The sequence below is a fragment of the Dama dama genome, chromosome 30 (genome assembly GCF_033118175.1).
Source record: "Dama dama isolate Ldn47 chromosome 30, ASM3311817v1, whole genome shotgun sequence".
Taxonomy (NCBI): domain Eukaryota; kingdom Metazoa; phylum Chordata; class Mammalia; order Artiodactyla; family Cervidae; genus Dama; species Dama dama.
Genome location: NC_083710.1, coordinates 79,571,233 through 79,576,649, shown reverse-complemented (window position 1 = coordinate 79,576,649; position 5,417 = coordinate 79,571,233). Strand labels below are relative to the sequence as shown.

The 5,417-nt window shown below is 47.2% G+C and overlaps 1 non-coding gene across 1 annotated transcript; it reads right to left on the bottom strand.

Moving 5' to 3' along the window:
• Window positions 1–489: 489 nt before the first annotated feature.
• TRNAG-CCC (transfer RNA glycine (anticodon CCC)) lies at window positions 490–562 on the bottom strand. Its single transcript has one exon. It is a non-coding gene; the product is annotated as a tRNA-Gly (tRNA).
• Between the last annotated feature and the right edge of the window lie 4,855 nt (window positions 563–5,417).

Here is a 5,417-nt window from a genome sequence, read left to right as displayed (position 1 = left end):
TAGGATTTCAACACATCCTTTCTGGGAGGACACGATTAACCCATAATATCACCCCAGGACCCTGTGCTCTTTTCTCCTAATCAAACCCAGGTTTCCCCCAAAGCATAGTAACTGACACAACTATGACTCACAGAATTTCCAGGCTGAGACTAGGAAGACTCTGCCCACGTAGCAATGGCCTGTCCCAACAAGTCCTTACTGGGCACAACAACAGATACTCAGGTAACTCAGAGACTGGGCTCTTGAAGAGCTTCTAGCTAGGGGGCATCTGGGCCAAGGGACAAGCCTTTAAAAGATGGGATATCAGAAGGCCATGCATGGCAGTGGCCCGTCTCAGATCATTAGTTTGCTAGTTATCTGCTTTCCTGGCTATCATCCCCATTAGAATGGGAAGGTTGACCCTTTTTAAAAAGAAAAAAATATTTATTTGACTGCACCAAGTCTTAGTTGCAGCGTGAGAACTCTTAGTCATAGGCATGCGGGATCTAGTTTCCTGGCCAGGGATTGAACCTGGGCCCCCTGCATTGGGAATGCAGAGTCTTAGCCACTGGACCACCAGGGAAGTCCCAGGTTGACTCTTAGAAAAAAAAAAAAAATCTATCTAAGCTCTTACTGTAAAGCCGAACATATAAAAGGCACTCAAGTTGAATAAATGTTTCAAATATTGTTAAATGTCTATTCTGCTAAATCCTCTTTCTGCCCCATTGTGAGCTGTTATCTGCCTATGTCATAGAATGAGCGAGGAAGTATATTACTAAAGGAGCAGATATTGGTTTTCCCAACTCGGAACCAAGGAAGCGGATGTGGAGTTTGAGGGCCAGCTGTGGGTGATCAGTTACCACATTCAGCACTTTCACAAGTGCATTAAATAAGACCAAGTGGCGAACTCTGAGAAGGAGAATGCTGGAACCACGGCAGAGGGTCTGTTCCCCCCCTCAGGCATCAAGTAACTGTGGGTCCCCAGGGATGTAGATGTCAGGCTTCCCAGGTGGTGCTAGTGGTAAAGAACCCGCCTGCCAGTGAAGGTAGACGTGAGAGGCGTGGGTTCGATCCCTGGGTCAGGAAGATCCCCTGAAGGAGGGCATGGCAACCCACTCCAGTATTCTTGCCTGGAGAATCCCACAGACAGAGGAGCTTCAGTCCATGCTGGCACACAGAGTCGGACACAACCGAAGCAACTTAGCATGCACTTAGGACGCATGGAGGGATGTAGATGTGGCTCAAGTGGGTCTCAAGTGGCCTTGCAAGGAGGTCAACTGGTAGGATGAGTTTAGCTTGGCCCATGAGAGACAGGCTGGACCAGATCCCAGGTGAGGTCAGGATTGAGTGAGTTTCCTCCCCCACCAAGTTGGGTGTGAACTCACTCTCAGGGACCCCCTTACACATTGCAAAATAGGTATGCTAGGAAAATGGCCAAAGGTTTGGAAATGGGCAAACGAGATTATTAGTATCCTTCCAGTAAAATGCTGGTCTGTTGTCCACCAGATCATTCAGGAGTACCAGATCCTATAAAGGTGTGTGCACCTCTGATTGCTTTTGATCAGACTAGTATTTAGTTTTGTACAGATAGAAGTAAACGTGTAGAAAATGGAGAGTCAGGCAAACATTCTGTCTCGAGCCATGCCAGTGAGTCCTGTTCATAGTAATGCAGAAGAATCTTATCCAGTGGAAAATATAAATCCCTGTAAGTCTAAATCTCATTTGACCTGGTTTTAACCTCTTACTCATTCTCTCATTGATTAATAAGTTAAATAAAATCTTCAACAAGCAAGAAGTGTAGGTCTGTCTGAGAGTCATGTTTTACCTTCCAGGATTTTATACTTTAACAGGTAAAGAGGTAAATAGGAGTGAAGTGGGGGACAGCGAGGATGCCTGGAGTCTCAAGGTTCAACACAGAGGTAGGTAACTATGCAGAAAATCGAGGCAGGGTTGGGGACAGATGAGGAAGTAATCTGCTGAAAGATGGCCGCCCTCCAGCATACCTGTCTGAAGGATATGCCAAGGAATATTGCTACCTCCCCTCTCTCCCCTTCCTATTAGCTGGTATGTTAGTTTTGTAGGTCTGCCATAACAGTGTATCATAAATTGGATGGTTTACAAAACATAGATTAATTCCCTACAGTGTTGAGGCGATAAGCCCAAGCTCAAGGTATTGGCAGATTTGATATCTCCCGAGTCCTCGCTCCTTAGCTTGTAAATGACCATCTTCCCTCTGTGTTATCATCTCCTCTTCTTATAAGGACACCAGTTATATTGGATTAGGGCCCACCCTAATGACCTCATTGAACTCTTTAAAGCCCCTGTGTCCAAATACAGTCGCATTCTGAGGCACTGGGCGTTAGGGCTTCAACATACGAATTTGGGGGGGCGGGAAGGGGACAGGCACACGAGTCAGCCCTAAACACACCACTCTCATGCCCTGTAAGTTTTTAGTTTGCTGATTTGATGAAATTGGGTTTATGGAATAAGGTGCTCACTATGTATTGACATAGCCTCGAATCTGCTTAGTGGACACAAAACCACTCAAGACCAGATCCAAACTGCAGAAATCCCTGGGAGGAGACTGCACTAACTCATTGACTCAAATGCATCCCAGGGCAGGATTTTCTGGCTGCTTCCTGAGAAGAATGCATTCTCCCTGAGCAGGTGGTGGGGGTACACGGGATGCTGCCAGTGAAGGTGGTGACGGGAGTGGGAAGAGAGCTGGTTGTGAACTTTGTGATTTGGGGTAAATTAACTTACCTGGGCCTCGGTTTCCTCCTCTGTGAGAGGGAGGGGCTCTTTAGGCCCTTCCTACTCAAACCTGGGCCAGGAACCAGGAGCATTGCACCACCTGGAGCTGATGGGAAGTGCAGACTCTCTGGATTCATCCCAGGCCAGGTGCATCTGAATCTGCATCTTAAGATCTCCAGGTGATTGACAGGCACGTGGAAGTTTGAGAGGCACTGATTTAAGTCTCGCTGGGTCTGGTGGTCACAGATGGAGATCACGGAGGCCATCATTATAAAACATGAAGCCCATCATTTCTCCCTTCCCTCATTGCCCCTCCTCAGAGAGCAGGTTGGAGGAAAGACGCTCATCCCTGCTTCTAAGCTGCTGTGAATGTGTGTCCTGTCACCCACTGAAAGCAGAAAATAGGGATTCAAATGCAAGTCCCTCACCCCACCCCCACCTTGCTAATAATCCTTGGCTAAGAGATCCAGGGGATGAGCAAAGACCCAACAGTTACTGGGTTAATTTGAGAACTTCCCCCATCTCCACCCTGCAATCCATTATAGAAAGGGAGAGATGAACTCAAAGATCAAGACCAGACAATCCAATTAGAAAATGGGCAACAGACGTGAACAGACATTTTGCCAAGATGGCAACTAAGCACATGAAAAGATATCCAGTAATCAGTAGCCATAAGGAAAATACCGATTAAAACCACAATGCCAATATGTACCTATCAGAACATAAAAAATAGTGACGTCAACGAAGGCTGGTGAGAATGTGGAGAAGTGGATCTTTCCCATGTTCCCAGCGGGAATGTAAAATGGTGCACAGCTACTCTGTACAAGTTTGGCAGCTTCTTCTAAAACTAATCATGGAACTACCATTTGACCTTGCGATTTCATTCTTGGGCATTTATCCCAGAGAAATGAACTCATGTTCTCACAAAAATCTGTATAAAAATGTTCAGAGAGGCTTTATTCATATTTGCTCCAAACTGGGAATGATCCCAATGTCCTTCAATGTGGGAAACAAACTCTGAACATCCATACTCTGGAATGTTGTCATCGATAAAAGATAGTGAACTGGTGCACGATACAACTGGGATGAATCTCCAAAGACTGCTGGTGAGTGAGGAAAGCCAGTCCTAAAGATCACATACTGCTTGAGTCCATTTAAATGATATTCTTGAAGTGGTAGAATTCTAGAGATGGAGAGTGAATTAACGGTGGGAGGGGGCTAAAGGAGGTGGGGGTAGCTATGAAAGGGCAACCCGAGGGATCCTTGTGATAGAGATGTTCTGCATCTTCATGAATCAGTGTCAATGTCCTGATTTTGATATTGTGCGATGGTTTTGCAAGATGTCATTACTAGGGGACCTGGGCAAAAGGTAATCCGGGGTCATCTGTTTTGTTTCTTAAAGTTGCATATAGATTGACAATTCTCTCAAAAGAAGAGACAGAGAAAGAAAGGGGAAAAAAAAAAAAAACCTATTCCTGTCATTAAAAAAAAAAAAGCAAGTGAGCTGTGTCCCAGTCCTCCTTAGAGAAATGTGCTGGATGCTTTGCCAGTTGAGGAATTCTGGTGCTTCTGCTGGATGTGAAGGGGGAAGGGAGAAAGTCAGAGAAGGTAGAAAGATGTTTTATTTATTCCCTAGAAAGGCCTGTGTTTCTATGCGAAGTAGACAAGTGCTTGGAACATCTTCTTCAGGAAGTAACTGGTCACCAAAGCCCAGCCAAACCTCAGAACCTGCCAGAAATCCTAAGAAACTATAAAGTAGGTCTTCCGTGCCCTCATGGGCACTGCATGTCAAAAGCCCTGTTTGCCAGCAGGATGGGCCCTGGGGGACCCCAATCTGCAGCTTCCGGCTGTGAGAGAAGTCTGTCTGGGGTGTCGGTCCAGTCACACCCCACCAGGAGGCTCAGCCTGGCTCAGCCACTCTTGAATCAAAGCCCTGCGTGCATGCTTAATTGTGTCTGACTCTACAACTCCATGGACTGTAGTCCGCCAGGTTCCTCTGTCCATGGGATTCTCCAGGCAGGAATACTGGAGCGGGCAGCCACATCCTAGTCCATCAAGGCCCTGAGCAGGTTCTAGAACCTGGCTTTGACTGAAAAGTGAAAATGTTAGTCACTCAGTTGTGTCTGACTCTTTGCGACCCACGGACTGTAGCTCGCCAGGTTCCTCTGTCCATGGGATTCTCCAGGCAAGAATGCTGGAGTGGGTTGCCATTTTCTTCTCCAGGGGATCTTCCCAACCCAGGATGGAACCCAGGTCTTCCACATTGCAGGCAGGTTCTTTACTGTCTGAGCCACCAGGGAAGCCTGGACTTTGACTGAGGAGCTCATCGAATCCCATTTGAAGACGAGGGAGTCAGTGGCACAGCTCCTCTCTCCAAGGAAAGCCGGTTGCCTGGTCTGAGAGTTCTGGAACTTCCCTCCCCCTACATCCCTCAGCATCCTGCCCACTTGCCTCTCCAAGTGCTTACAGGGTGCTCACAGACAGGTGGAACTTTGGCTTCCTGCCCTGCCCGATGTAGACAAGGACAAGGACAGGAAAGGCATGAACCAAGGACACCTTGAGCTGCCCTGCAGTTTACAGAGCAAGTGGCAGGAGGGTGGGAGTCAGGCTCGGAAACTGAACAAGTCACCGTCCTTCCTTCAACTCCCACCTTTTGATTCAAGAACAGTTATCATTCAGCTGCC